The following is a 23,958-nucleotide window of genomic DNA, read 5'->3' as shown; positions in this document are numbered from 1 at the left end:
AATGAAGATAGCAATGAAGATAATACGAAGGTAATTGAAGGTAGCCATTCAGATAATTATCTTCATAATTATCTTCCCGAACATTTCATGAGCGAGTCCCGATTATCTGATTATCGATTCCCAGATGCTGCAGTAGCCAATAAAAACGCTGAAGCACGAAGCGAGAGGCAGAAATTAACATATTAACACACGCCCTGTCTTTCTGGAGCTGTCAGTACGACCATGGGAAATTTCATGTCGTTATTTCTTCCTCTCTATTAATGTATGGTTCTTTTTCTTTTTTTTTTGCGGGATGATCGCCGTGGTTGAAAACAAAAGAAATTGGTCTCTTGGTTCCATATGTTTATCTAATTTCTACAAAAAAAAAAAAAAATTGGTTTTAGTCATAGCTGAAGCATTTCATGTAAATCAAAGTCCCCGGTTAGGCGATAACGTGTGTGTGTGTTCAATCACAGACGAAGAAACGTCAGACGGACGGAAGGCGACAAGTAGGAGAAGGCAAATTTAGAGTCGCATCTCTCGACACCGGCGTCATCTCACACCGTTGTCAGTTTGCTCCCCACTCGAGAGGACGCATTTTTCTTCCTCCGCGGTCTTCGGGGAATTAAAACAAACACAAAGAAACATTCACTTTAGCTCGATGCACACACAAACTTTAAAAAAAAAAGATAGAACGCCACGCACACGTATGCGCGATAAGAAGACACCTATATCTTTAACCTCACGTGTCAGAAAAACAAAACTGTAGCTATGAATCCTGAATAAGAAGAGGAGACGTTTCGGTTATCCGAAAACCGCCCCCTCCATCAAGGGAGGGAGGGAATCAGCTGCGGCTCGAGTTGGTTTTTCGCGGCCGCTCTACGTATGCTCCGTTCCCTCCCGTGAGCTGACAGTGCAGCGGGAGCTACCCCATTCGTCTGACCAATCAGCCGCCTTTCTTTGATCACGTGACCGGATGCTCTCTACACGTGTGGTTAGGGTCGGGGGCGTGATAACGTGGCGAAAGATGAGCGCACGAACGGTCCCGCAAGCGCGTAGCTTTCAACGCACTGTCAGCTGAGCGCTGGACGAAGGATGGAGTCCACACGCTCGCCGCATCACGCGGGTCACAAGCCACGCCGCGCTAGAGGGCGCCACGCCCTCCTCTTTGCGTTTCGGACCACCGCCCCCACCTAAAAATAAAATTGACCAAAAAGGCCTAGAGTGAAAAAAGAAAGAAAAAGAAGGAAGGAGATGTGGAGCTGGGAAGGTATCACCTCGGCTGAAGATAACACGACTGTCTCTCCCGTGAACGCCGAGCTTGGTTGGCACTATTCTCGAGCCTGTCTTACCACTCAAAAAAGCGTCTCTTTTTTTCCGATGATTTAGTTTTTTTGTTTTCTTTTCCTCTTTTAAAATTGTGGAAATGCAGTGGTTCGTGCGCTTTTGAGTCCGCGGTCGGCTCGCGCTTGGATATCACCTTCACTTAGCGACTCCGTATATTTTTTTTTCCCTTTAATCTTTCGAGCGAAGAGAAGGACGTTTCACGAGAGGTGGCTTCTTCTGTCTTCTAATAAATTTGTTTTCTTCTTTTGTTGGTTGTATAGAATGCTTTGAGGAATCACTGCCTCGGTGTCTAACATTAGAAAAGAAGTGGAGTGGAACTCACAGCAGCAATAAACAAAGCTATAAAGAACAATAAGATAAAACAACGAATGCAATGACCTGACCACTTATTCGCGCCTCCAGTCACGTGATTTTCAGATTCGCACTCGGGCAGAGGCGTGACTGCGTTGAATAAGAGCGATTTTCTCCAGAGCACCTTGCAATCCTACATAGGCCACGTTATTTCGATGGATCGACAGGCTTGCAATGGCAAAGAGTGAAACTTTAATTAGTTTAACATTTGCTCGGAGCAGACCAAGGGCTACAGGGGTCAATCTGCATTGCCTCTTGGGTAGTGGCAGATCATTCGAGGTTAAAGGGGCAATGAAAATATTTAGGCATAATTTTACTGACTGCCTATTGCTTATGGGATCGAAAGAAAACTAGCACGCGAGATTAGGAAGGATAAATCCTTATTTTTTGGCACGCAATTTTGGCAAATAAAACCGAACTATTCCTTACAATCTCTCCCTCAAACGCTGGCAACGCAGCTGAGTGTATGAACGGGTGGATTCATAAATGAGTTTTGGCGAAACTTTTTGTAATGGGTGGTAACATTCGCCCCCTAGCAAAGTAACCGCTACAGCCACACTGTCGATGTCTTTTTTTTTTCCATTTTTTCCGAGCACCTCAGTTGAATTTAGCTTCCGTATTGTATACGAGTAGTGTGCAACTCGAACTGTGCTCGCAAACGATGAAATTGTCGAGGAATACCCTCGACGAAAATGACCGAGTTCAATATCCGGTTGCCTAAGCCGCAGCGTCAACGAGAGCACGAGAGGTTTCTCCAGCTCCAGCTTCACCGCCTGCCGCCGAATGAACCACTTCGAAGTATTCGAAACACCAGGAGCCGGCTCATCGGTTTACCTACGAGCCGGCACCAGGTGTTTCAACCTTGAATGGGACTACACTAACAGCCCAAGTGTTTTGCACCAGTGTGGCCAGATTCCGAAATGAATTTACCTGATGCTCGGCCTGCACGGTACCAATGCTTCAACTGCCGTCGTTTTTCGTTCGTTTTTTTTTTCTTCCTCCTTTCTAGCGTTTTGTGTTCGCAGCCGAAATGTGAACCCCTATCATTCTATAGTGAGTAATCGCCACTCCTCCCTGGCCGGTTCCGGCGACAAACTTTAGCCTTTGTCGGGCGAGTTCTCGTTTTGCCGCGTGGGCACCCCGCGTCAGGAACAGGGGTGCTATGCTGCGATTTTTGGACTCCGAGGAGACTAGGGAGAGGGAAGTGACGTCAACGACACAGCAAACGCAGATTGGGTGTTGATTTCGTTTTCTTCTGTCAACATCCAATCTGCGTTTGCTGTGTTGTTGGCGTCACTTCCCTCTTCCAAGTCTCCTGGGAGTCCAAAAAGCGCAACATAGCCCCCCAGGGCCTGCACTTGGCTCAGCTGCAACGCATCCACAGCCATGGCATTGATCGCAACAAGCGTCGCGGAAGTCCCACGAAGCAATCGACGTTCATGGAAACCTGGGACGTCGTTTCAAACGTCCTTGCGTCGAAATGTCGACGCAACGCGAAGCTTGACTGACGCGACGCCCACGCTCGGCTGGGAGAACTTCCGTTTCCGGTAGAAAAACCTACTTTACGTCACGGCCACGTGAGTTTACATGTTGGAAAACATGAAACGGAGCCCTGTTTCACGTTTGATGTTGAAAAACATGAAACAGAGCTGAGGTCTGTCTGCTGAGAGGACTCACCTCTGCCTGAACGAAAAAAGCGCAAGTCACTTGGCCTTTCCTGTTTGTGATTGGATCAGCGATGATGGGACACGTACAGAAACACGACGAACAACATGACGGAGCACTTTCGAGTCTGTCTGATTGGTCCTATCAACTCGTAGCGTTGTCGAAGTACAGCCGCCGGCCATATGAGCTCCCCCGGCCGAACGCCGACCGGAGCAGCGAAAATCCCGCATGCAGCGCGTCGAGCGTGGCCGCGTTCTGGGAGCCGGGCTATTGGGACCAAACCATTCAGTTATCAAAGGGGTGGATGCAGGAAGTTTAATGATATTCCGTGTTTTGGAACGTGAATCTGAAGCACGGCAGATTACAATCCCGCTTTCTAGGTAAACTCAGACGGCTTATCGAAATTCTTCGCTGCATAATATCTCTGACATGGTATTTCATGTAGGGTTGTTCGTTTTCGGGTAAAACCCGATTTTACTCGATTTTTACACTCCGAACATGTTTCAGGAGAATCGGGTTAAACCCGATTTCTCCCCGAATTTCAAAACCACATAACCAACCTATTTAGTTTTACGCCGCACGGTGTTCGCGGTGCACACACGCTAGCTACCCTATACCTCGGGACAACAGCGACTCATAGTTCATTTCACAAGCTGCGTGCAGCACTGCTTTCAACAAACCGCCCAACGAGCGCGCCTAATTCACCGTGACATTCTACGGAGGCCGGCTGAAGGACAGCGACAATAGGCGTTGGGGCTTCGGAAAAAAACATTTCCGTCCTCCCCTCCCCCCCGTCGGGCAGGTGGAACCGCCTCGGCACGGCACGTAGCTTGGGCCCTGCTGCACGGAGCTTGTGAAATGCACTACCAATCCCCCTTTCACCGCTGTTAGGTGTCGACGCCCAGCAGGGTTTCTCGGGTAGCATGGCCACCTCGCTGGCGGTCTACCTTTCTCACAAACGTGCGAGCCAGTCAGTCACGTAAACAGATCGGGACAACTTAACAGGTTTATTCCATAGCGAAATATCTGATCGAAGATGACCCTCCCTCGAACGGTCGGGGTTCTTGTTGACAACTGAGGGAGAGGAGGATTCCATGGGAGATGCCTCCATTGAAACGACCGACGACAATTGGAGCTGGAAAATTCTGATGTGCCCCTGATTACCAGCTTGAAACAGATCCCCAATTTTAACATGTTAGCATTAAGAAGCTCGCAATACCCTGCGAAAAAAAAAAGAATGTATTACTGAGTACTTTAACCCGAAAAAACTCGAATTTCGTAATGTTTCCATAAAAAACCCGATTTATCCCCGAATATCAGCTTGAAAAATAGCACCCGATTTTTACCCCCCTAATTTAGAAAAATATAAAACCCGAAAACGAACAACCCTAGGTATATGCTACTTTTTTTTTTATTTGCAAAACCGGTTTGTCATTTTAAATATTTCCTGCCCGAAGAGTAATCCTACGCACAAACTTTCTTACAATCTTTCTTAAACCTAAACTAGACAACGACAAGCGATTTTGAAATAATTTATTTAATCTATCGGAATATGCTATAAATACGAAAAAGAGAAACGATTTGTGTCGAAGCAGAATCAAGATTCAGGCACTTTTCATGAACGCGTTTTATCGAAGAGACCCTATTCTGCGCTCAGTAGCTTGTTGCTTTGCCAAGGGTAATTATCTACACGATGACTTTACAGATGGCTTCCTGGTTAGCCACTTCTCGCTCGCCGAGGGATCATTGTTGTCATGCCTAATATCATATCAAACATAGGGTCTTTACATTTGCAAGCATCGATCTAACACTGCTGCTTTATCTACGCCTAAAGCGAGCTCCAGTTTATCAGCAGTTATACAATCATCTCCGAACACTTGCGGCCAACACCCGAAGACGGCAATTCTAATCGGCCATGTATTCGTGATTCACATATCTAAAGGCTGAAATCCTGATAAAAGCTATGTGTCCACCCCTTCGATAACGGAATGGTTTGGTCCCAATAGCCCGGTTCCCAAAACGCGGCACCACTCGACGCGCCGCGTACGGGATTTTTGCTGATCCGGTCGGCGTTCGGCCGGGGGAGCTCATATGGCCGGCGACTGTACAACGCTAAGAACAATGACTGCGTATGTATATATATCAGGTGAATGTGATGGTAGCTTGTCGTTAGCGAGCAATGAACAACGCGGACACCCTGCAGCAGCTATACGCCGAATACAGCGCTCGCATATGCGACTTGCGCGGACGTCGCGTGAGCCCTTGCTGCAGCACACATTTGGAACCGCTGACTCTTTTTCTGGGCAAGAGCCGGTAGGAATTTCTCCTATAGCACGGTACAGTGACGTCACATATAATCCATGTAACAGTGTGTCCCTCCAAGAAAATTTACTGTGTTTTTGTTTTCTTTTTCTCCGCAAAAATAAGGTACGCTTCGCCGATCACCCTCATTCCCCTTCCGAAAGTAGCGCTAGCCGTCTAAACCAGACTCCAAAGCTAGATAACTAACCGTTATCTTTTTCAAATGTTAAAAGTGATTTTCTGAAAATTTCGAAGGGAAAAGGGGGCCATTTTTCGCCCGTTTTCGGGTAATTACTGGCCCCCATTCTGTTCCATGTATTCGAGAGATCCGTGAGCCGCCGTTTTCCCAATTAATATTTCAGAGAATCATTTCTAAGTCTTGAATAAGACGACGGTAAGTTCTGAAACATTGACATCTGGCTGGGAGTGTTAGTGCTACATTTGGGAAGAAAATAAGCGTTCAACGTTTGTGTAGTTTATATATATATATATATACACTTTATTTTATGGGGGGGCACTTTGTACGCGCGATTTCAGCCAGGGGCTCGTGGTGACTTAGGGAGATTTTACAGTTCTCATTACTAGCTACCTCAGTTCCTTGAAACTCTACTTAAAGTTGACCCGTTTTTATAAGACAAAATCTTCTCTCATGTATGTTTAAGGAAAGCACCGGAACAACGGAAAGTATTAATACGGAGCTATAGGGGCGGGAAACATAGAATGACAGCTGGATCTTCACATGCGCGCTACACTACTCCATAACCTCGCTTCGCTTCCTGGCTGATTGTCTTTGACGCTCTTTTTTTTAATTTCATTATTCTGACGAAAGAAAAAAAAAACGATAGATCTCTCTCGACGTCCTACGCGTGGATGAACAATTACACACGCCTGATTTAATTGAGCGCGGCGGTCTCATGCACACAAAATACCGCGTACAAAAAAAAAAAAATACCAAGCACGCCCCATCATTAAGTATATACCACTACGATGTTCGTATCTCTTCCTTCTTTCCCTCTAGCTCTCTCTTTCCCTCTTTCGTACAGTTCTTTCCACTTCCTTCCACCCACTTTTCAGAGACCTAAAATCGTCGAGCGGACCGCGCGTACCTCGAAGCCTCCAACGGCACAAAAGACAAAGCCGCGCGGAACGAATTCCGACCAATGCGAAAAGACCGCGACTCCGCCCACCACGCACGCGATTGGTTCGTTCTTTAGGCGAGACGACGAATTAAGCGAAAGGGGGACAGGATAACGGTCACGATGAAACGAAACTGCGAAGAAAGTGTGTCTGCTAGGTAGAGGGGAAGTGGCATTTCGGTGAATGAAGAATGAGACGCAACAATTCACAACCAACAAAGAGGTCGTATTCATCTGCGAGAAAGGGGGAAGGGGGCTCGAAAATTACGCACAAACGAGTCAGGAGTTTTTCTGTCTGTCTGTCCGTCTGTTTGTCGGTGTGCACAAGTGTGCACGCGTGTGCACAAAGAGAAAATATAAGTAACAATTGTACCGAGGAAGATAAAAACAAGTGCAACGATTGGGAAAGCGGGTTTCAATGAGAACTGGGGTATGGGCGAAGGTGTTTGGTGAATGGGAGAGGAGGGAGAGAAGGCGAAATTGTGAATGAACGTTTCGTTTCCTTTGCGCGTGGGCCGCGACGATTAAGTATCCCGTGTGTAGTCGACAGTTGGAAGGACGCGGCGTGGCACGCACGCGACGTCTACGGGAGAAAAGAAAACCAAGAACAAAGATACTTGACGTTAAAGAAACGGTAAAAGAAAAATAAAATTAACGAAGCACGGGTCCTCGTAAGAAATGTAGTACCTGGAGTGAAGCCTGCTCTGCGCCTTCAAGGACACAAAGTCCGAGAGCGATATCAAAGCAGCTACGAGTAATCCGTATCCTTGAGAGGAAAAAAAAAAACGTGAATGAAAGAAGGCCGCTGGGGTAAAAGGGTGGAAAACGAAAACAGGCTAATAGCCTTTCGTAGTACCGCATACGAGCCTATAACTAAGGTTTCTTGGCTTAGGGGGTTATTTGGGAGATTATATGAGATAATAAGGTCCTTGAACGTTAAAACTCCGGAAATAAAACTTTTTTTTTTCTCTTAAGATAATAATTTTTAGATTCAGAGCTTTACCTGGTTTCAATGTTATTGAAACGATATTAGTTACAGCATTTCTTACTATCTTTTTAAAAACTTACCTCACATACACACGGAGTCGCCGGACTGTGGGTGCATTCATGGACTTCTCTGTATAGTAAAAGAGAACCAATATGATATATATGCATATATATAGAGAGAGAGAGCAGCTTGCTAAAACCAATCATATTGAATGGACCGTTCGTACTTTGCAACGATTGTAAAAACCGCCGTCCCACCGCAAATACATCGTACGACAGACAGTTCGCAGACACTGATCGAGGCGTATGTTTCTTTCTTGCATGACGGCCCTCCTGTCACATTAATCACGCATAAACCATCTGCAGATATATGTTAGAAGTATACGCATGTATAAAGCAAACATGCTTGGAACATCCCTGAAGTGTGTCCGCAGATATATGTGTTATCATGTCTGCGGAGAATTCTCCGCGTCCTTTGTCAAATGTCTGAACAGAGTGACTGCGCCTGAGGCACTGTTGCTCCATACACCGGCCCCTTTCGTTTGCCATGTTTGCAAGTGGAAGGTCATCTCAACTTGCAGCTATAGGATATTCCTAGCGAAAAAAAAAATGTATGCGTCTGTGTTCAATACGCATATGAGAACACGTAAGATCACGTAAGAACGTATACATATATGCTCCCGCATGAAGGTTACACAAGAATGACATGCTTATTGGACAAACTGTAAAACAATTTTTTTTTTCCGCTAGGGATGACTGTTTTGTGTCCCTCAAATTCAGGTCGTGATTATAATCCCGATAGCATCTCATGTGAGGAGGAAAACGGCTTTTTGTTCGAAAGGGAAATGGAATTGCGCGCAAGCCCACCCGTTTCGTTGGTTAGAGAAGTAACGTTTAAGTTATACATTCGCGGAAAATCAATGTCTAGGCTGAATTACTGTGTTGGCGGTGGTACACCCCCCCCCCCCCCCCCCCCCCCCCGGATTTAGACATGCCTACACGCAATAACAACGATTATGCTTTACAGGGTTTTTCCCCCGCGGTTAATCCACCAGTCTTGCGGAGAAAATATGACGGCAAGTTGCGAAGGTTTGAAAGCAAATTGGTCTGACGTATGACAACGCAAACCACTTCTCGGGAAAATAGTATAGCCCTATAGTCGCCGAGAAGTTAGAATAAAACAAACGCAGGGCGTGTCACGTTACGAGCATCTTAGCATCGCAGCCTATCAGATCGCGGCGTCGGACATTACGAACGCCCGAGAACCAATCACAGTGCAAGAAGCACGAACGTGCTAAGCCGCGCCCTGGATTCCTCAAGCTTTCGGCGACCATAAATGGTTTGCTCGATCGATCCTCAATCCCAAACTGAACGCACCACTGCGGAGCATGAAGGGCTACCTTCAACGCTCCTCTCTGTTTTGTCGTTTCGAGTGGTTCGATTTCTGCGCAACATTGCCCGAAAGCCCAGCGGGACGTCGTTAAAGGGGTAGTCCACCGATTTTTTGAGCTACATCAACTAACTATATTTTCTAACTCCCCGGCCTTTAGCCTTTCCGGTATGCTATTTAGTATCGCGAAATTCATAATAGGTATTGTGAAATCGGGAAATGAAAATGGTGCAAAAACCAATATTCAAATATTCGCGCACTTTTCCGTGCCGTGATGTCAGTGGCAGGCAGGCTTGCCAGTCGAGCAAGTAGTCTAAAAATAGAATATGCCAATCATTTGTTCCGTGCCGGAGCGCGGATACGGGAGCGAGCTTCCAAAGCATTCATTTGACACCAAGAAACTCCTTCAAATCCTTTAAGAACAACTTCTGTAGTCCAAAAAGTTAACCCCTGCCTTCCACTGACGTCACTTTTTCGTTGTTGCCAGTAGAGACTTTCAGTTTGAAAAACATGGTGAAGACCAAAACTGTAAATTCAATAACTTCGCGAAAAAACAATATTTTGACCTATTATTTGGGATACTATTTTAGCAATGTTTGTTGGTTAGCTTAGCAAAATTTCAAGCAAATCGGAGACAATGAAAAAAACGGTGGAGTATCCCTTTAACAAAGACAGTTTATAAATAACTGCACATACCAAACATACTTATAACGGTAAAGTGGGATCGATGAGCAGTGAAGTGGGTATTGTAGATGGAGAGTTTTAAGGAACCGTTTTTGCACTTCCGGTACGGTACAATGGGCCTTCCGGTACGACCTGCGCATATATGGGAGTCTCCTGTTGCAGCGCATGCGCTGTTCGTACCGGAGGGACCACCGTGCCGTATCGGGTGTGCAGAAACTGTTCCCTAGATCTTTCTATTAGCGCCGAGATGTTTCGGTGCCACCCGCTTACGGTTTCCGCTCATGACGTCACGACCAGAATTTGCCTCTCGGTGGTTGGCAGGATTTGCTTCTGCCTAGCTGTGATTGGCGGGATTCGCCTCACCATAAACCGGCGATTGGGCAGGCATTATCAGTATACGGGAGGCTATGGTTTGGCCAAACGGGAACTACGGCCACAGCGGCGCTTCTGAACGCGTACGTCGCTAAGAAATTGGTATACAAAGTGGTTAACTCGGCTAGGGGGTAATGTTCATTCGGTTTAAAGACCGTCGGAAAAACAAGGAGAAGGGAGCGCTCTGTGCTTTCGCGTCTTCCTTGTGCCCGTTTTTCTGAAGTACTTTCGTCTGAATGAGCTGTGAGTATTCGCACCTTTCAGTGATGGTGGTACGCTGTGTTAGAATAGCGCTCCTTATAGGTCCTGGGACCTCAGAATAAAGGTGCCTGCTTATATCTTCCTGACGGGGAAGTATGCGTAAGGCTGTCATATCGCTAGTACTTCACAAATTTAGATTTAATTACGCGTCGCAGACCGAACCTCACACTGCTGCTGTTGTACGACGATCATCGAGATGACCGTCATTTTGAGAGTTACTATGTACAGCGGCTCCCATAGGCAGTAAAAGTTGGGAATATTAGGCGCGCTGTGCTTGGTGTATGCTGTTCGGGGGAATTGCTTTTTCTGCTATCGGTTATTGCTTACAAATTTGCTTTGTGTATCACCAAGCAACTCTGCAAAGCCTCCAGTAGAAGGCAAAGTTGAAATTGCACATACGAGGGCGATTCAGAAATTACCCGCACGTTGGTTACCTGATAACTTCTGATGGCCGCACTGTCTTATCAGCAATTTTTGTGCACGCGGTCGCTGTCTTTCCAGTCACTGCTGTGTGGGTTTGAACGGGCTCGGTGTAGCGTTAGCTCAGTTATGACTGCGGTGCGAGAAACAATGGCCACTCCACTTGTGATTTGCACACACACAAAAAAAGGAAAAATACAAAAAAAAACAGCGTATGTCCGAATTTGTTTTAGTGTGTTTCTGGTGCCGACATGTATCGAAGACTTTGTGCACGGTATGGAGAAACTGTTTTGTCACGAAGAAGTGTGTTTGAATGGATACCAAAGTTCAAGAAAGGACGCAAAAGTGTCAACCATGAAGAAGAAGCCCGAACGCTGAATGACTGATGGCAGCATTATGGGCGTGCACGTGAACTCATTCTGTCAGACGGACGAGTGAAAGTGTATGACGTGACAAATCATTTTCAAATCAGCCAGGACTCTGCCTACGCAGTCATGCACGACACACTTGGGCTTCAAAACGTTTTTGTGCGAGATGCATACCGAAAAATGTGACCGCGAATAAAACTTTAACCACATTAGTATTACTCAGCACACAAATAGTGTATTTTGTTACTTGTTATTTGCCAAGAAGTAATAAGAAAACGTTACCCTTTCTTGTTCGTTCTAGGATTTGTTACATTTGTAAAAAAAATGTATCGAGCTTCACTTGGAAGCACGTATTACCCGGAGCAGAATACGCACTAGTTTGCATGCCCGCGGCGGATTAACTACAACCAAAGTTTTTTTTTACATTTGACATTGGGTCGGTCATTTGGATCCATAGTAGTTCCCAAAATATACCGACGACCACCGACCCCCCTCCTCCCCCCCCCCCCCCTCCACACACACACAAACACACAAACGAACAGATGTTCATATGAGTTTTCGAGCTGAAGCATCACCGCGCACACACCTCTCCTTGCCCTCTGCCTCCCCACCCCTTCGTGAAACAAAAAGCGTCTTCTAACAGCGTTTTCACTCTCCAGCGAGGAAGCAGCAAGCGTCAGCAGAGGCCACCATCTGTGCAATAAAAAACATGCACGCTAAAAAATCCAAAGAAAAATAAACAAAGAAAGAAACTCACGCCACTTCCTCTGACTCACAATAGTCATGAATGAGTCGTTGTACGATCTATGAAACACGTTCACACACATACACACACACACACACACACACCACAGGGGGAAGTTTAAGACAAAACATAAACTCCACTCACTCTTTAGCGTATAGTACGTCGGTCTATTAGTACTCGCTGCCTAGTCACCGCCTTTCAGTATATACTCCTTCCTGGCGCCCTTCGCTTACGCTATCAGTCGCTACAGTCAACACAAAGAACATATGCTGGGGCCTCGAAGCCAGGTATAAGAGATAGCTCTGCTTTAAGCGTCGCGAAGACAGGTTGACTCCACCGCGTAATGATTCAAGGTCGGGAGGACCTCGAATTAGTCATGTTCGTAGACTGAGTGCATTACGTTGCCTACCTGGTGAGACGCCTCTCTGAAACAATAATTATATGTATATAAAAAAAGGTCAATAATATTTCTAAACGTCGGACGTTGCATTCAAAGAAATGAATCAGAGAGAAAGAGAGAGAGAGAGAGAGAGAGATGCACCCCCTAGGTACACACAAGATAGAGCGTGTATCTGTGAGCGCGTGGGCGTTTGCACGTGTATGTGTGCGTTCGTTTGTCCATGCGTGTGTTTTTGTACTTGCGTTTCTGTGCGAATGTGTGTGTGTGTATATCTTTGTTATGCAATTTTGTGTAAGTGCCCGTTTTTATGCGTGTGTGTGTGTGTTTCTGCCTTTGTCTTCATGAGTCTATCTGAAAGAGAGAGAGAACACTTTTATTGAGATCGAAGATGCTCCTCGGTCTTTAGCGAAGGTCCGGGCCTAGGTAGCTGTGTTTGGACCTCCGTCGTCCACCACTTTCCGAATGTGATGAACAAGGGGTGGCTACCGCAGCTTTTAAAGCTCGAGTAGGGAGGGAGGAGCATTTCTTCCAGTCGCTTCGGATGGGATGGCGGGGTAGATGGAAGAACGACTGATAGCGACGCTTATGGCCTGCAGATCAATCCCAGTGTGTATGTTGGTTACGGGGATATCCACCGCAATGGGAGCAGATGGGTCGAGATGGAGCATCGTGAATGTGTGCGCATTCATCGCTGCTCGTGTTCGAGTGTGTTCGTGTCTTTTACTTAAGGTCGGTTCACACGCTAATATGAGCGCCGAGAAAACTCAAAGTCGGTGCCGCATCAGCGCTACTCTCGGTCGGTGCTGACTCAGATCTGAGTTAGCACCGCACACGCTGGGTGTAAGCAAGAAAATGCGGGGCCACATGCAGCGGAGTATTGTTACAGCGCTGATATACAGAGGGAAACCAAGGGAGAGGAGGAAATGAGTGCGCGCGAGGACCTCAGAACGCCAAGGTCCGATTGGAAGGGTTAGTGAGTAGGCGCAGAGGCTAGCTGACTTCATCTTTCTCCACTGTCTACCTCCAATCGGAGCGAACGAGAACATCGTCTGTTCCACTTGCAGTGTGTCGCATTTGAACGCCGGACGCGTTCTAACGTTTGAATACCGGACGCTTTCGAACGGTGAGTAGGTGAGAAAAAAGCAGCTAACCTTTCCGTTTGCCCACGAATCCTTCCAATCAAAGCTGGGCGCTTCGACGTCTCCGCTACTCTCTCAGATCGAGAGTCGTGTCGCAACTGCAAAAATAAAAGAAGTGTGCAATTATAATGGCCGGCCCGCTACACGACTCCAGTTAAGGTGACCCAACCCTCCGAAAGGTGTGAATCACTCAGGGAAAGGGTTAAGTCACCACGAGTGACTCATTTCACACGCTCTTTAATCTCTGTTGAAAGGATCGCGTGTGGGTAACGCAGACATGTGTGCGCACACACACGTTGGTCGGGTGTGGTGCCGACAAGCGACCAGACTATCGAGTTGGGAAAAGCTCACTCGCTTAATCACACTGCGACCGTGTTAAGACAAGAAAAAAAGAAAGAAAAAGAAAGTACTACATTCTGTTTTACCCTATGATGGACCGCAACAAACCCCACAAGCCATCCCAGCCAATCAGAAGGCTGTGAGCTCGTCACGTGACTGCGCGCTCTGTGCGCCACTGCGCTCTTTCCGCAGGTCACATGGTATTGACGGAGTGTTGGATTCGCTCGGACGGCTCGGTAGCATCCGCTGCTCTCCTTCGCAAGGTGGAACGGAGTCTACAAGCGGGCGGAATGCCGCCACGCAAGAAAGATAAAACGGCCCATTCAGGCAGCCGGCTACGGCGACGTGTTACGGCATACATATTTAGCCGGCGGCTGTACTTGGGCAATTTCGCGGACGAAGCCGTTTGGACGACGCATGGGGATTAAGAACTCCTACTGTTTCTCGTCCCTCGGCGGTTGGAAGCAGCCAACTATTCGTTTAATTTGCAGAAGCGGGATAGAAAGAAATACGTCAGCCAAGTCATTAGTCTCCGATTCCTGCTGCTTCGTGTACTGGCACAAGAGCCGTTCTATTGTGAAGGTGACCGATCGGCGTTCTTGAAAACGGCGCGAAACGGCCTGATTGGAATTTCAAAGGATTCCGACGGCTAATCTTCGAGTTTTATAGCGACGTTTTCCGCTCCCACTGAGAAAGCATGCGAAAAGCTGAGAACGATTTTTTATTTCTTCTTTGTTGCAATTTAGCTCTTGATCGAGTTTGCGGGGTCCAATGAAAGCGTAATCTCGAGAGAAGCTGAGTTTTTGCAACGAATGGATTTGGTGCACTGTAAATTCGAATCAGTAGCAATCAGCTCGTACCTCCATCCATACGTTCTCAGTAGGTGGCCTGTTGGCACTGGCAGCTTATTAAACGTAACACATGGATTATTACGCACTCATGCTTCTTTCGTCGTAATTCATTTTTTTCGACGTTTTCATCGGCTTATGTCGCAACGGCACTGACTTTTGAGTGATAAATAGACGTTCGGAACACACGCTTTCGGTTTATAGAGCTATCACTGAACATTGCAGTGTTGTAGGGTTTAGGGAAATGAATGAAATACGTTACCTGTTACTTGCAAATAAAAGGAACGCGTTACCAACCTGCGTTAGTTAGAAATAAAAGGAGCGGCGTTACATTTCGTGATAAAAAGTAACGCACGATGCTCTTGCGTTACTTTTTTATGAATTGAAACGTTTTACAGTTTTGACGTTGCAGCTATGCGTAGGCGCCATATTTCAAGAAACGTTCTGTCCATGCAGAAACTTAAAAGGGCACTGAAGTCATTCTCGAAAAAGGTCGTTTTTGATCTTATATTGTTTAAAATGTGTTAGTTTCTACGTATACCAAGTTCAAAATTACAAAACCGCCTATTCATCTCAGGGCAACAGAAAAACATGTGGACCCTTTTTTCTCGCGGACTACATTGTGTGGACCGATTAAAGCCTTACAATACGCGCAGATTCCGAATAATTTTACTATAAATTGTTTGGAAGACAGTCTGATAGGTACAGATTCGGGTAAGACTTCTCGTTTCCTCAGTGGCTGAAGCCATTGCTTGCAACTCGCCGACAAGCGCCCTTCGTCGACCCCTTCACTCGGAAAAAAATTCTTCCCAAAAAGTCAGTTTCCCGATCTTTAAACATGCTTTTAACGAGGAAATAAGCTACGCACAGTTGTGGTTTCGGGTTTATTTTGATGCATTGAGCGTCTAGACTGAGGTGTCACCACAAAAGGACGATCTCAGAATTGACCTCAGTGCCCCTTTTTAACGCTATTAATTTACTTTTCTTGCAGTTTCACCCGAATACTTCCGAGAAAAAAAGCGAACAAAAGCCGGAAAAATTGCCAGAATTCACAACTTGGCAACTCAAAACACGAAAAAAGACACATTTGGAGTGTAATGTTTGTGAGGACTTCAGAAGCATCAGAATTAATTAAAACACCGTCTAGTAGGTCTTGAGAAGCAGACGTAAAGAACAACGTTACCCGTTACCCAAAATCAGTAACTTAAAACGTTATCCTTACCGTTTTGAAGAAGAAAAAAAAAGATCAACGTAACGAGTTCGTTTGTTACATTACTGAAAAAAGTAGCGCGCTACCGCTAACATTGCATATTCACCCCCTTTTTGGTTTGGCTTAACAAACTCAGTGGCGCCATCTATTGGGTAGCCCTGGCACACTTCCGGTTCACGAATATTTCCCTTTTTTTTTTCTCGTCATCTTTTTTTCTTTCTTTTTCTTTTATCATAAAGGTGCATCAAGTCTGACAGTGCTATAAGCGGCCATTTCTAGAACATCGCGTGAATATTTGATTTCGCAAATCTTTCGAAACCCGCCGTCTGGTTCAGGACCGGAAGTGGTTTGTGCTTGATTGCACACTGGCGCCACCACGATTGAACTCACGCGAGAAAGGGCGAATATAGTCGCAGGGCGAGCAAAACCGGGCGAACGCCGAAAATATTAATATTTATCGGCAGGCGCTGTTTGACACTGCATAAAAGAAAAGACAAATCAATATCATTTAATCAGTCTTGTAAACGTTACTCGAGAAAAAGTAATTGATTAAAATTGCAATTACACTTGATTGTAAAGTATTTCGTTAGATTACTCGATTACTTAAGGGGAAAAAAGTAACTGTAACTTAAAAAAAAGTAACCGTTAATTTTTAGATTACTTCAGATTTCCAAGACGATCTTTTTTTTTAGATTGAGCGTTTGATGAGTTTTGAACATCTGCTGCTTGCCTATAGACGCTTTAGAGCAGCTGTGCATGGGCGCCGCCATAACTGACCTTCAGTTTTTGTTCCCTCTTATTCCGTTCGCTTCACTTCATCATTACCACAGCAGGACAGGTTATTGCCATTTTAGATGCTACCGTGTTCTTGTGCCCAGCATAGGCCCTTGTGAAGACCCGTCAACGCCCGCTTCAGTGGCTCGGCATCTCGGTAAGACTTAGGTAAGACAAGAGAAGGGCGGCTATGGCGGCTCAATCTGGCGCGTGTGTAAAGCGTCTATATAAGACACACATATCAAAACATAAAAATTGCGGATATATCTAACGAGCAATACGGTTTATACCGTAAGAAGCACCGAAAGTTTTCTCATCGTCTCTTTTATTCAAGCGCGCAGTTTTCTATCTACTAGATTAAGAAAACAATATAAAAAGATTACAATAAAAACTATATAAATCGCGGTAAACTTGAGCAAACCCCTTTCAAAGAGAAACACTTGGTTTTCAATACTCAGGTACGCACTGCCGGCGCGGCAAAGTTTGAATCACTTCATTCTGACACGTTTCTGTTGTAATTTCCAAAGAAATATACGTTAACTGCCCTCCTCCAGTGCTTTCCCAAAAGAAACAAACATAAGGCGTGTGAGGTCTTCTGAACGCTGACAAAGTTTACACACATCAGCTTGCGAAGAGTAATGTATCCAGCTGTATCGTGTACAGCTCGATACACTGCCCATGGCGTGCGTCTCGCTTCGAAAATCGAGTATTACAAGCGTTGAAACAGACGTAAAAAAACATCGAGCTCCATAGCAGAACTAGATCAGATAAAGAATAAAACAAAATAATGCATTTACGATTTGCGATGTATATAATGGAGCCAGCATGTCGCGCCGATATCGCGGATGTCCGAGGGTAAGCCGCACTTTTTTTTGTTTTGTGTTTACATTTTGTGTTTGTTGTCGTGAGTTACCATGGTGAGTTAGTGTGGCGACCGGATCTTAACGACCCATTTCCGACCTTTACGATCTCAGACTTGCGAACGGCGATCCATCCAGATCCGGTACGAGAACTATCTACCCTAAGTAGATGTCGCGTAGTCCTTCTGCGGTCAACACACGCAAACATGCTCTAAAAAAAAAGAATTGTGGGTGGATTTTTTTACCGAACAGAGAGGTTACAGCCCACCGCGGCGAACAATGGGAAAAGTTCAACCAATCAAGATGCTCAGGATATTATTACGTAATACACCGAGAGATACCCCACCCGAAATCGAAAGTAAATTGTGGGAAATTAAAGGTAACCTAAAGTTCGAAGTCCAAACTTTAAGTTACCTCTTGAGCTTCTTCATTCCCTGATCCTTTGCTATTGTTCGACGTGAATGGCTGCTTCTGTGTTCTGCAGAGAAGTAAACTCACGCACCTTTTGTTTTGTTTATAAGTTCAGTACTCCACTCTTTTGTAGGATAGTATCGATCACGGCCCGAGAGTCAGACGTTTTAAAGGAAATAACAATAGAAGATATTCGCTCGCTAATTTTTGATTTCCACTACTTCTTCACGAGTGATATCTGCGACCTTCAGCAGTGCTGTCGAAACGTACATTTTACACGTTCAAATTTGAAGCTTTTGACTTACGTCAAAGGGGAGCTTTTTGCAGTGAGCACGCGCTTGGCATCATTGTGGGTTCAAGTGTGACGGTCAGTGAGCGCTAATTGTCCAAAATTTATATTTAAAGTAAAAAAAAAAATTTAGCTGAACGTGTAACTAAAACTAAAGCCCCCTTGATGTTTGGGATAGTCACCAAGCGTGAGTTTCATCAAGGCGCTTTAATAAAAATTGTCCAGCGGCATCATGGTGCAAGACACGAAAAGAAGCCGGCACGTAAAGCATGGGAACATCGAAAATGGCTGCTGCCACTAGACCTTTCTTGCGTGGAACAGTGTGTGACTGGTGAATATCACCCCTATCGGTGTACTAACTGGCCCCATTGCTGATTTCGCTGCTGGTGAAAGCTTTCTGAAAGCGAATTTCCTCGAAGACTCTGTGCTGCGCGGATGACATTTTGTACAGCGTCATGTCATTTTGGGCAGATATGTGTATTTTGTTAGCACACTTTGCAAACGCCCAAACGGCGAGCTCACCGAGCGTCAGCTGTAGTGAGCGACACGGTAAATACGCCTCGGGAAGGGTTTTCAGGAGTTTTGCCCCTGCCCCCACGAGCCCGGCTGTTCGTAATGAATGTAGTGCGCTGATATTTCTGCCGTCGTGTGAATGCGTTCATAGAGATATGTAGAATTGGGCCGGGGGGGGGGGGGGGGGATTAGGGGGGGGGGACGTTCTTGTTCTGTCCAGACGTTTTCAGATTATCAGTGGCTTGAAATACACTCTAAAAAAAAAGGTGCCCTAAAGAACCATTTTGGGTTCTTTCACTTGTCCGATGGGCGGCACCTTTAAAGGTTCCGGAAAGAACCTACATTATCGGTTCTTCTGATAAACCCAATTTTTGGGTTCTTTATAAATCCTTTTTCGGTTCTTTAGCAGAACCCTAGGAATGGTTATTTTTGGCTCCGATAATGGTACTTCAAAAGAACTATTTATATGGGTTCTTGTCTGAACCATAGTTGGATCCTTCTTAGAACGTTTTATGGGTTCTTTCAAGAACGCCTTAGTTCTTTTTAGCCACCTTTAGTAAGGTTCTTTTTAAAACCATTTAGCGCTCTTTCAAAGAACGAATTCTTTGGTTCTTTATGGAGCGTTATTAGGATCTTTTATTGAATCTTTGATCGGGGCTGTGAACCGTTAGGGGTTCTTTCTACCCACCTTACAATAGGATATTTCTAAAACCATTTATGGCTTTCTAAAAAAACCATTTATTGGTTCTTTATTGAATCTTATTTGGATCTTCTATCGAGCTCCTGATCGGTGCTTTATATATATTATTGCTTTTTAGCCACCTTATTATAAATTCTTAATGGTATCATAATGGGTGTTTACCAACCAGACAATAAAGTGAACGATTCGCGGCTTCTTAAAATAAAAATTTTACTGAACCTGATTTTGATATCTTAATAGAGGCTTGTTTGATGATTAATAAAACCATCTAAGTGAATCATATGGCGAGTTATCTACTTTTACTATTCTCTACAAAGTATTTAGTGCTCCCAAAAGCGTCTGATTGACCAAAGCCAATAATTATAAAAACAAGACACTTGTTCACTTTACATATTTTATTTAGCCTATTATTCAACGCGAACATACAAAACTACTGACATCTTTTGAGCAAAATACTGAAAACAAACAGTAATTAAATAATTAACATTTTATTGAAACAATGACCACTTAACTGGACAAAAAGGTTTCATATCTTTTAACAGCGACAGGCATGTTTTTCCCTCCAAGAGAACAAAAAAAAGTGAGCGATACATTTCATCGTGTGTGAGATGTCTGCTGGGTGCTTCACATCAAAGATGTAGTAAAGGGCAAACAATGTACTAACAGCTTCAATTTCTTTGGTGATGCCGGTCACGGCTTCCAGGCCATCAACGAAAACACAAAATTCATCCTCCTTGACTTGGATGATCGGTGTCAACACACTTACGTTCTGCAACAGTCAAAAAAGATAACATTATCACATGCATGTCAATATTTATACTTTATACGTGAATAGGTAATGTGGGTCCCCTGTAACTGAATTATATATATATATATATATATATATATATATATATATATATATATAGTAAGGTTAACAGATATGTTAAACAAAAACGTGAAAGTTACACTTATGCCACTCGAAGAGGTGGGTTATACTGCCAGGGGGGCATTATGTGGGTGGCTAATCTTTGCGATAAGTCAACTAATTAATTCAATTCGTTAATTAACTTTTTAATTGGTGAAAGTGGACAAATGGTTTTAATTATAAACTTGCTGAGCGTCATCGAAACCACTGAATCAGTAATTTCAGAATGACTTCGAGCGCGTGAGAACCGTAGTAGTGCAATAAAGTTACCGGTCGAGAAGCAGGTACAAGGCTAGCGGTTGCGGAACATGGATGATTAGATTAGGGAGTCTTCGTAGATCGTTTTGGCCGTCCCGCAACGCTCTCTGTAACCCACTACGATATCCGGAACTCTACAGTCAAGGCCTTCGGAGCGCAGGCGCAGTAGCGGTTTCTTCGTTGAGGAGGGCTTAGCGGAGGGGGAAACGCGGTCTACGAAAACTTCCTATTATCATCGCGTTCTGCAACCGCTAGCCTTGCACCTGCTTCACGAGTGGTAACTTTAGTGAACTACAACGCTTCTCACGCGCTCAAAGTCTTTCTGATAATTACTGATTCAGTGGTTTTTGATGACGCTGAGCAAGTTTCTAATTGGAACCATATGTCGATTTTCATTACTTAAAAAGTTAATTGACGAATTTTAATTAATTATTTGACTGATCGATTAGCCCCCTTTAGTATGTCCCCCTCGCCATATAACTCACCTGCACAAACAGCATAACCGTTACTTTCACGACTTTTCTTTTAAACAAATCTCGTCAACTTAAAAAAAAAAAAGCACTACATTGCATACACCAAGTATGTAACTCTACTGTTCGGTCAAGATATGTGTTGTTTATATTCCCTATATCTTCAAAATTATAGGATAAGTTGATTACGTTTAAATACGGTCAAGAAAATGTACTAAAAAATAATTAAGCATACATATATAAAAATATATTAGAGACCACTTTACTTACGTTGTTGGACGTGAAGAGCAGGTGTCTCTTTCATGGAACACCAATGGCAGGCTCAGGAGGCCGACCCTTCAAGGATTGTCTGCAAACACATAACCTGAAGATATAGTTTATACATTTCGACATTTGAGATGACTCAATCTGGATGAGCATAGTACAAGGCGTGCAGTCGTTTAATTCCTACTGGTTGATAAATCGTACTGCACCGGCTATATTTCTCATCTATAGCGGAGACATGACTTGCAAAAGCAGATGGGAAGACCAATATACGCTGTATAGACAACCACAACACCACAATACACTTGCCTTTTTTTGCATCTCACCACTACTCTACAGCTTATCTGATGGCACAAGTTTCCAATAATACCAATTCTAAACCAACATATGATCGCAATTAGCCACGCCACACTTTTTTTGAGGCCGCGCTCTAAGATCGGGCAATTTTAATGCAGAGTTGCTACATTTTTTTAATGCAGCTTGTAAAAATTTACAAAGCTGTCGTTTTGCACGCATGTTTATAATATCGGTGGGTAGGTTCAACAAAATCCAATGGTCATAGCAAAATTATCTAAGTGGAAAATTAAAACCTTAAAGATGGCTCCTTACTCGCAAGAATTCTCTTTTAAAAATTTACTGTTCGTTCTTCATGCGGTCAAGGTTACCGGCTGATACTGCAGCGAGCGCTTTTTTGCCATTTTATTTTTATATTTTATAATTTTTTAACTAAGTAATTAATTTTTATAAATCTATAGTGAGCAATCTCAGTAAGAGTTGTATACAGCAAATTGTAAGGAGGACATTTTAATCGCGTTTTTTTTTATTACTAGCAAGATGTAATTCATTAATTACCAAATTTTTTGCTAAAATGATTGGCTGCGACTATTGAACTTAGTGTAAATTTACTGGCGAAAAATAAAATCTAAATCTTGAGTTACTGCTGACTCTTTTTTTCTAAATTTGCAATAAAGAAAAAAATAAAGGCGAAATCGTTTTAGACATCCGTCACAAAAGTCTTATGCGTAGTATACGGACTTTCCCCCCAAGCAGGCTCGATATCCGGCGTATCCGGATGTCAGACATTCGGCATGACCCCTAACGCTGTCAGGTCGCGTGACAATTGTTACCAAGTTATCCTCGCCGATAGGATTTTCTACGTTAAAATTAAGCGTAAAAACTTCGCATGAAGATGGCTGCGTTATTAATGATTCGTATTTAACATTTTATTCTAAGCAACTGAGAAAATGGCCACGAGCAGTCGTCTTCCAAGCACTGCAGGTGTCTAATATTTGTGGCAATATGCGACACAACGCGATAGTGATAGCAAAATAAAGTGAACAAAAATAAAACCGGCAATAATGTCTCGCCGTGAAATAAAAAAAAAATGTGCGCGTGTTTTTTTTATGATTATGAAGTACGGATTAACGTTTTTCGCCTCATATTGTCACAGCCATAGGCTAGTGAATTCTCTGAGACCTTTTATTGGGATTTTTCTTTTATGGTGAGAGTAAAAATTTAAATAGAAAAGTTAAAAAAAAAATTTGTAATTTTAAATTTGGAGTCGCCAGATTTCATAGCATTGAGAATATGAGGGCGAAGAAAACTCTTGCGAGTGGTAAGCAATTCTTAAAAAGCTTATATTTACTGCTCGTATATTTTGACCTGACGATGCGGTCTCGTCATCAATATTACAAACAAGCTTGCAAATTGACTTCTCGCTGAATATCTTAATTAACTTGAAAATAAACGTGAAAAAAGCTTCCGAGATGGCCTCTGTGATCCAGTGCTGCGGTTTCTTTACCACGACTCAATGTTTTAGTAGTAGAACCAATACAAAAAGAGCCGCAGCTTCTGGCTTCAACAATCCACCTCTTTAGAAATCATGGTTCCAGAGTTTCTGATATAAAAACAGATGTTCGCGCTCCTTGGATTCACGAGCGACCATGGCGTGCTTTCAAGCGAGAGTTAGCGAGAGCGCTCGTGGTGTGCACGCGCGTTCTCTGCCCAAAAATCTCGAACCGGTGAGTTCCTAAAAAAGGTGGCGCGAGCAGCCAAAGCACCGCGAAGGGCAACGAGCAGGTGCTGGAGTCCAGGCGTCCTAAAGCATCGCCTTACGCTTCATGCACTCTCTATGACGCGCCATTTCCTTCTCTCACCGATTAACAAAAATGTAAGTTTCAGTGACCGGTACCATAATACTGATAGTATTACTTAGAATATACTTTCAATACGCACATATACAGAAAAAATATTTACCTTGAAAGGCAGAACACGCAGATCCCAATCGGTTTTCTGGTCGACCATGCGCTGACATCATCCGTCATCCACTTGTCCATGTCCAGAGTCATTTTCCGAGTGAACGAAATGGCGCACTGCGTATCTTCGCTGGCTTAGCGCCGCGTAGTGGTGAGGACCCCATAGCGGCCCATGAATGCCACAAAATGTCACGGAAAAAGAAGAAAAAAAAAGAAGAGCAACACGTACAGCAACCAAACAGGAACCAACGCAGACGAGAAACCCATCTGGAGCTACCACAAAGCAGGCAGACTGGGAGGAACCAAAAACCCGAC

The 23,958-nt window shown here is 44.3% G+C and overlaps 1 long non-coding RNA gene across 1 annotated transcript; it reads right to left on the bottom strand.

The window, feature by feature from the left end:
* Positions 1-20,169: 20,169 nt before the first annotated feature.
* LOC121834855 lies at positions 20,170-23,708 on the bottom strand. The gene is made up of 3 exons (XR_006077359.1): positions 23,645-23,708; positions 21,395-21,473; positions 20,170-20,258 (listed from the first exon to the last, which is right to left on the bottom strand). It is a non-coding gene; the product is annotated as an uncharacterized LOC121834855 (long non-coding RNA).
* Between the last annotated feature and the right edge of the window lie 250 nt (positions 23,709-23,958).

This window comes from Ixodes scapularis, unplaced genomic scaffold, assembly GCF_016920785.2.
Source record: "Ixodes scapularis isolate PalLabHiFi unplaced genomic scaffold, ASM1692078v2 PGA_scaffold10__122_contigs__length_95168666, whole genome shotgun sequence".
Classification (NCBI taxonomy): domain Eukaryota; kingdom Metazoa; phylum Arthropoda; class Arachnida; order Ixodida; family Ixodidae; genus Ixodes; species Ixodes scapularis.
This window is presented reverse-complemented; position numbering and strand designations above follow the sequence as displayed.